Raw genomic sequence first — 7348 nt, forward strand, 5'->3', positions numbered from 1 at the left:
CATATGGAAAGAGCAGAAGGTAAAAATAGTAATTGTAACTCTTGGGCTGAAAAATACAAAAGCTAATAATAATTTAAATCTGTCTTCATCCAGAATTGTGTGCAAAACATCAGTGCTTTTGCATGTAGGCTCTGTGGCGCAATGGATAGCGCATTGGACTTCTAGATTATGAGTTGATGTGATTCAAAGGTTGTGGGTTCGAGTCCCACCAGAGTCGCAGGGTTTTAGCTCCGAAGACCCTGCTCAATGCATTTCATCTTACATTGTTGTTCCTGTTCATACTGTGACTCACCCTTCCACAATCGGCAGGTGGAGGGTGGCGCCGTGGCTTACTTGGTTAAAGCACCTGTCTAGTAAACAGGAGATCCTGGGTTCGAATCCCAGTGGTGCCTTCTTACCATGTTTGCGGTCCTCGGCCCCCACTCAGTGGCTTTCTTGTCACATTGTTGTATCTCTTCATACTGTGACTCATCCTCCCTCAAAACAGATTTTAAAATCCCAGCGGTGCCTTCAGTCTGTAGCCTGCTAAGGGCTTTCTTTGTTTCTGTTTATCAGATGAAATACAACCTCCTTATAATTCATGGTTGTTATGAAAGCTGTCATAACTTCCAGATATTTTTGGAAAACGGACCAATCTGATTTATGAACAACCTTTACCCTAAAGCCTTCACTAATAGGGCTTAATTTCCTGTCAGGACGCCATGTCTTTTGCCTGGCTTTGATCTCAAGGGTGTCCATGGCCAAAGCACCTGTCTTGTAAGTGGGAGATTACGTGATCAAAATCGCAGTGGTGCCTTTTATCAGTGGTTGTGGTCTTTGGCCTTCATGAAAGGCAGAATGGCGTCAAGGAGATTAAACTTTCTTTTACCTGTCTAAATGAAAAGAAAGCCGTGCAATTTTAGGATGCCCTGGCATTGCTGTCCAAAGACCATGTCTTGTAAACTAATTGTTCGAATCCCAGCGTTTCCTTCCTTTGTCAGTCTCTGCTCTCCCATCTACATGAAAGGCAGGAGGTCCGGGCAGAAAATACGACTGAAATGTTCCCGTTTTCAATAGACCTGAAGCCATGTGACGTTAGGGTGCACAGCATCAGCCGGTCAAAGGGCCTGTCTTGTCAACAGACTGTTGAATTTCAAGCCATGCCTTCCTTTCAACGGCTGTTCTCCGGTTTAATTTGGAGAAAAGAGGTCCACAAGGAGGTTTGACTTTCTTGTACTTGGTTTAATTAAAATATAGCCATGGAGTTTAAGGATGTCCTGGCATAGCTGTTCAGTGATCATGTCTTGTAAACAGATTGTTCAATTCCAAGTGATTCCATCCTTTTAGTTGCTGTTTCTCCGTTCCACATGAAAGGCAGGAGGTATAAAAAGAAAATATGACAGTCTTGTTCCTGTTTTCAAAAGATCTGAAGACATGTGACGTAAGGTTGCACACCATTGGCTGGTGAAAGTTCCTGTCCTTTCATCTGGAGATCCTGAATTCGTATCCCAAAAATGCCTTCCATTTGACAATTGTGCTCATTGGCATATGGAAAGAGCAGAAGGTAAAAATAGTAATTGTAACTCTTGGGCTGAAAAATACAAAAGCTAATAATAATTTAAATCTGTCTTCATCCAGAATTGTGTGCAAAACATCAGTGCTTTTGCATGTAGGCTCTGTGGCGCAATGGATAGCGCATTGGACTTCTAGATTATGAGTTGATGTGATTCAAAGGTTGTGGGTTCGAGTCCCACCAAAGTCGCAGGGTTTTAGCTCCGAAGACCCTGCTCAATGCATTTCATCTTACATTGTTGTTCCTGTTCATACTGTGACTCACCCTTCCACAATCGGCAGATGGAGGGTGGCGCCGTGGCTTAGTTGGTTAAAGCGCCTGTCTAGTAAACAGGAGATCCTGGGTTCGAATCCCAGCGGAGCCTTTATCATGTGGCCAACTAAGGTCTGTTTCTTTGGCTGTTTCTCAGTTGAGATATGGTACATCCTGATAATTCAGAGTTGTCACGACAGCGGTCTGTTTTCAGCGAAAGGCCTGTACTTTGGGCAAAACTTTCTAGTTTTCTCCCTAACGGACCAATATAATCCAATTCATGGACGCCCTCGAGCATAAAACCTTCACCGATAGGACTTAACTCTGGAAGAAATTTCCGGTAGGGCGCCATGGCTTAGCCGGTCAAATCGCCTGTCTTGTAAACAGGAGATCCTGGGTTCGAATCCCAGTGGTGCCTTCTTACGATGTTTGCGGTCCTCGGCCCCCACTCAGTGGCTTTCTTGTCACATTGTTGTATCTCTTCATACTGTGACTCATCCTCCCTCAAAACAGATTTTAAAATCCCAGCGGTGCCTTCAGTCTGTAGCCTGCTAAGGGCTTTCTTTGTTTCTGTTTATCAGATGAAATTCAACCTCCCTATAATTCATGGTTGTTATGAAAGCTGTCATAACTTTCAGATATTTTTGGAAAACGGACCAATCTGATTTATGAACAACCTTTACCCTAAAGCCTTCACTTATAGGACTTAATTTCCTGTCAGGACGCCATGTCTTTTGCCTGGCTTTGTTCTCAAGGGTGTCCATGGCCAAAGCACCTGTCTTGTAAGTGGGAGATTACGTGATCAAAATCGCAGTGGTGCCTTTTATCAGTGGTTGTGGTCTTTGGCCTTCATGAAAGGCAGAATGGCGTCAAGGAGATTAAACTTTCTTTTACCTGTCTAAATGAAAAGAAAGCCGTGCAATTTTAGGATGCCCTGGCATTGCTGTTCTAAAGACGATGTCTTGTAAACGAATTGTTCGAATCCCAGCGTTTCCTTCCTTTGTCAGTCCCTGCTTTCCCATCTACATGAAAGGCAGGAGGTCCGGGCAGAAAATACGACTGAAATGTTCCCGTTTTCAATAGACCTGAAGCCATGTGACGTTAGGGTGCACAGCATCAGCCGGTCAAAGGGCCTGTCTTGTCAACAGACTGTTGAATTTCAAGCCATGCCTTCCTTTCAACGGCTGTTCTCCGGTTTAATTTGGAGAAAAGAGGTCCACAAGGAGGTTTGACTTTCTTGTACTTGGTTTAATTAAAATATAGCCATGGAGTTTAAGGATGTCCTGGCATAGCTGTTCAGTGATCATGTCTTGTAAACAGATTGTTCAATTCCAAGTGATTCCATCCTTTTAGTTGCTGTTTCTCCGTTCCACATGAAAGGCAGGAGGTCCAAAAAGAAAATATGACAGTCTTGTTCCTGTTTTCAAAAGATCTGAAGACATGTGACGTAAGGTTGCACACCATTGGCTGGTGAAAGTTCCTGTCCTTTCATCTGGAGATCCTGAATTTGTATCCCAAAAATGCCTTCCATTTGACAATTGTGCTCACTGGCATATGGAAAGAGCAGAAGGTGAAAATAGTAATTGTATCTCTTGGGCTGAAAAATACAAAAGCTAATAATAATTTAAATCTGTCTTCATCCAGAATTGTGTGCAAAACATCAGTGCTTTTGCATGTAGGCTCTGTGGCGCAATGGATAGCGCATTGGACTTCTAGATTATGAGTTGATGTGATTCAAAGGTTGTGGGTTCGAGTCCCACCAGAGTCGCAGGGTTTTAGCTCCGAAGACCCTGCTCAATGCATTTCATCTTACATTGTTGTTCCTGTTCATACTGTGACTCACCCTTCCACAATCGGCAGCTGGAGGGTGGCGCCGTGGCTTAGTTGGTTAAAGCGCCTGTCTAGTAAACAGGAGATCCTGGGTTCGAATCCCAGCGGAGCCTTTATCATGTGGCCAACTAAGGTCTGTTTCTTTGGCTGTTTCTCAGTTGAGATATGGTACATCCTGATAATTCAGAGTTGTCACGACAGCGGTCTGTTTTCAGCGAAAGGCCTGTACTTTGGGCAAAACTTTCTAGTTTTCTCCCTAACGGACCAATATAATCCATGTCATGGACGCCCTCGAGCATAAAACCTTCACTGATAGGACTTAACTCTGGAAGAGATTCCCGGTAGGGCGCCATGGCTTAGCCGGTCAAAGCGCCTGTCTTGTAAACAGGAGATCCTGGGTTTAATCCCAGTGGTGCCTTCTTACCATGTTTGCGGTCCTTGGCCCCCACTCAGTGGCTTTCTTGTCACATTGTTGTATCTCTTCATACTGTGACTCATCCTCCCTCAAAACAGATTTTAAAATCCCAGCGGTGCCTTCAGTCTGTAGCCTGCTAAGGGCTTTCTTTGTTTCTGTTTATCAGATGAAATACAACCTCCTTATAATTCATGGTTGTTATGAAAGCTGTCATAACTTCCAGATATTTTTGGAAAACGGACCAATCTGATTTATGAACAACCTTTACCCTAAAGCCTTCACTAATAGGGCTTAATTTCCTGTCAGGACGCCATGTCTTTTGCCTGGCTTTGTTCTCAAGGGTGTCCATGGCCAAAGCACCTGTCTTGTAAGTGGGAGATTACGTGATCAAAATCGCAGTGGTGCCTTTTATCAGTGGTTGTGGTCTTTGGCCTTCATGAAAGGCAGAATGGCGTCAAGGAGATTAAACTTTCTTTTACCTGTCTAAATGAAAAGAAAGCCGTGCAATTTTAGGATGCCCTGGCATTGCTGTCCAAAGACCATGTCTTGTAAACGAATTGTTCGAATCCCAGCGTTTCCTTCCTTTGTCAGTCCCTGCTTTCCCATCTACATGAAAGGCAGGAGGTCCGGGCAGAAAATACGACTGAAATGTTCCCGTTTTCAATAGACCTGAAGCCATGTGACGTTAGGGTGCACAGCATCAGCCGGTCAAAGGGCCTGTCTTGTCAACAGACTGTTGAATTTCAAGCCATGCCTTCCTTTCAACGGCTGTTCTCCGGTTTAATTTGGAGAAAAGAGGTCCACAAGGAGGTTTGACTTTCTTGTACTTGGTTTAATTAAAATATAGCCATGGAGTTTAAGGATGTCCTGGCATAGCTGTTCAGTGATCATGTCTTGTAAACAGATTGTTCAATTCCAAGTGATTCCATCCTTTTAGTTGCTGTTTCTCCGTTCCACACGAAAGGCAGGAGGTCCAAAAAGAAAATATGACAGTCTTGTTCCTGTTTTCAAAAGATCTCAAGACATGTGACGTAAGGTTGCACACCATTGGCTGGTGAAAGTTCCTGTCCTTTCATCTGGAGATCCTGAATTCGTATCCCAAAAATGCCTTCCATTTGACAATTGTGCTCATTGGCATATGGAAAGAGCAGAAGGTAAAAATAGTAATTGTAACTCTTGGGCTGAAAAATACAAAAGCTAATAATAATTTAAATCTGTCTTCATCCAGAATTGTGTGCAAAACATCAGTGCTTTTGCATGTAGGCTCTGTGGCGCAATGGATAGCGCATTGGACTTCTAGATTATGAGTTGATGTGATTCAAAGCTTGTGGGTTCGAGTCCCACCAGAGTCGCAGGGTTTTAGCTCCGAAGACCCTGCTCAATGCATTTCATCTTACATTGTTGTTCCTGTTCGGCAGGTGGAGGGTCCACAATCGGCAGGTGGAGGGTGGCGCCGTGGCTTAGTTGGTTAAAGCACCTGTCTAGTAAACAGGAGATCCTGGATTCGAATCCCAGCGGAGCCTTTATCATGTAGCCAACTAAAGTCCGTTTCTTTGGCTGTTTCTCAGTTGAGATATGGTACATCCTGATAATTCAGAGTTGTCACGACAGCGGTCTGTTTTCAGCGAAAGGCCTGTACTTTGGGCAAAACTTTCTAGTTTTCTCCCTAACGGACCAATATAGTCCAATTCATGGACGCCCTCGAGCATAAAACCTTCACTGATAGGACTTAACTCTGGAAGAGATTCCTGGTAGGGCGCCATGGCTTAGCCGGTCAAAGCGCCTGTCTTGTAAACAGGAGATCCTGGGTTCGAATCCCAGTGGTGCCTTCTTACCATGTTTGCGGTCCTCGGCCCCCACTCAGTGGCTTTCTTGTCACATTGTTGTATCTCTTCATACTGTGACTCATCCTCCCTCAAAACAGATTTTAAAATCCCAGCGGTGCCTTCAGTCTGTAGCCTGCTAAGGGCTTTCTTTGTTTCTGTTTATCAGATGAAAAACAACCTCCTTATAATTCATGGTTGTTATGAAAGCTGTCATAACTTCCAGATATTTTTGGAAAACGGAAGAATCTGATTTATGAACAACCTTTACCCTAAAGCCTTCACTAATAGGGCTTAATTTCCTGTCAGGACGCCATGTCTTTTGCCTGGCTTTGTTCTCAAGGGTGTCCATGGCCAAAGCACCTGTCTTGTAAGTGGGAGATTACGTGATCAAAATCGCAGTGGTGCCTGTTATCAGTGGTTGTGGTCTTTGGCTTTCATGAAAGGCAGAATGGCGTCAAGGAGATTAAACTTTCTTTTACCTGTCTAAATGAAAAGAAAGCCGTGCAATTTTAGGATGCCCTGGCATTGCTGTCCAAAGACCATGTCTTGTAAACGAATTGTTCGAATCCCAGCGTTTCCTTCCTTTGTCAGTCTCTGCTCTCCCATCTACATGAAAGGCAGGAGGTCCGGGCAGAAAATACGACTGAAATGTTCCCGTTTTCAATAGACCTGAAGCCATGTGACGTTAGGGTGCACAGCATCAGCCGGTCAAAGGGCCCGTTTTGTCAACAGACTGTTGAATTTCAAGCCATGCCTTCCTTTCAACGGCTGTTCTCCGGTTTAATTTGGAGAAAAGAGGTCCACAAGGAGGTTTGACTTTCTTGTACTTGGTTTAATTAAAATAAAGCCATGGAGTTTAAGGATGTCCTGGCATAGCTGTTCAGTGATCATGTCTTGTAAACAGATTGTTCAATTCCAAGTGATTCCATCCTTTTAGTTGCTGTTTTTCCATTCCACATGAAAGGCAGGAGGTCCAAAAAGAAAATATGACAGTCTTGTTCCTGTTTTCAAAAGATCTGAAGACATGTGACGAAAGGTTGCACACCATTGGCTGGTGAAAGTTCCTGTCCTTTCATCTGGAGATCCTGAATTCGTATCCCAAAAATGCCTTCCATTTGACAATTGTGCTCATTGGCATATGGAAAGAGCAGAAGGTAAAAATAGTAATTGTAACTCTTGGGCTGAAAAATACAAAAGCTAATAATAATTTAAATCTGTCTTCATCCAGAATTGTGTGCAAAACATCAGTGCTTTTGCATGTAGGCTCTGTGGAGCAATGGATCGCGCATTGGACTTCTAGATTATGAGTTGATGTGATGCAAAGGTTGTGGGATCGAGTCCCACCAGAGTCGCGGGGTTTTAGCTCCGAAGACCCTGCTCAATGCATTTCATCTTACATTGTTGTTCCTGTTCATACTGTGAGTCACCCTTCCACAATCGGCAGATGGAGGGTGGCGCCGTGGCTTAGTTGGT

The 7348-nt window shown here is 43.9% G+C and overlaps 12 non-coding genes across 12 annotated transcripts in view; all 12 read left to right on the forward strand.

Annotated features, from left to right (window-relative positions):
- Positions 1-127: 127 nt before the first annotated feature.
- trnar-ucu (transfer RNA arginine (anticodon UCU)) lies at positions 128-217 on the forward strand. Its single transcript is given in 2 exon segments — positions 128-164; positions 182-217. It is a non-coding gene; the product is annotated as a tRNA-Arg (tRNA).
- A 101-nt stretch (positions 218-318) lies between these two features.
- On the forward strand, positions 319-392 carry trnat-agu (transfer RNA threonine (anticodon AGU)). The gene has a single exon. It is a non-coding gene; the product is annotated as a tRNA-Thr (tRNA).
- A 1259-nt stretch (positions 393-1651) lies between these two features.
- trnar-ucu (transfer RNA arginine (anticodon UCU)) lies at positions 1652-1741 on the forward strand. The gene is given in 2 exon segments: positions 1652-1688; positions 1706-1741. It is a non-coding gene; the product is annotated as a tRNA-Arg (tRNA).
- Positions 1742-1842: 101 nt separating this feature from the next.
- trnat-agu (transfer RNA threonine (anticodon AGU)) lies at positions 1843-1916 on the forward strand. The gene has a single exon. It is a non-coding gene; the product is annotated as a tRNA-Thr (tRNA).
- A 232-nt stretch (positions 1917-2148) lies between these two features.
- Positions 2149-2222, forward strand: trnat-ugu (transfer RNA threonine (anticodon UGU)). The gene has a single exon. It is a non-coding gene; the product is annotated as a tRNA-Thr (tRNA).
- A 1260-nt stretch (positions 2223-3482) lies between these two features.
- trnar-ucu (transfer RNA arginine (anticodon UCU)) lies at positions 3483-3572 on the forward strand. The gene is given in 2 exon segments: positions 3483-3519; positions 3537-3572. It is a non-coding gene; the product is annotated as a tRNA-Arg (tRNA).
- Positions 3573-3673: 101 nt separating this feature from the next.
- trnat-agu (transfer RNA threonine (anticodon AGU)) lies at positions 3674-3747 on the forward strand. Its single transcript has one exon. It is a non-coding gene; the product is annotated as a tRNA-Thr (tRNA).
- Positions 3748-3979: 232 nt separating this feature from the next.
- Positions 3980-4052, forward strand: trnat-ugu (transfer RNA threonine (anticodon UGU)). Its single transcript has one exon. It is a non-coding gene; the product is annotated as a tRNA-Thr (tRNA).
- A 1259-nt stretch (positions 4053-5311) lies between these two features.
- Positions 5312-5401, forward strand: trnar-ucu (transfer RNA arginine (anticodon UCU)). Its single transcript is given in 2 exon segments — positions 5312-5348; positions 5366-5401. It is a non-coding gene; the product is annotated as a tRNA-Arg (tRNA).
- A 97-nt stretch (positions 5402-5498) lies between these two features.
- Positions 5499-5572, forward strand: trnat-agu (transfer RNA threonine (anticodon AGU)). Its single transcript has one exon. It is a non-coding gene; the product is annotated as a tRNA-Thr (tRNA).
- A 232-nt stretch (positions 5573-5804) lies between these two features.
- Positions 5805-5878, forward strand: trnat-ugu (transfer RNA threonine (anticodon UGU)). The gene has a single exon. It is a non-coding gene; the product is annotated as a tRNA-Thr (tRNA).
- A 1450-nt stretch (positions 5879-7328) lies between these two features.
- The window catches only part of trnat-agu (transfer RNA threonine (anticodon AGU)), a 74-nt gene continuing 54 nt past the window's right edge, over positions 7329-7348 (forward strand). Inside the window, exon 1 of the tRNA in view lies at positions 7329-7348. This exon is cut by the window's right edge and continues 54 nt beyond it. This is a non-coding gene — a tRNA (tRNA-Thr).

This window comes from Paramisgurnus dabryanus, chromosome 18 (genome assembly GCF_030506205.2).
Source record: "Paramisgurnus dabryanus chromosome 18, PD_genome_1.1, whole genome shotgun sequence".
In the NCBI taxonomy this organism is placed as follows: Eukaryota; Metazoa; Chordata; class Actinopteri; order Cypriniformes; family Cobitidae; genus Paramisgurnus; species Paramisgurnus dabryanus.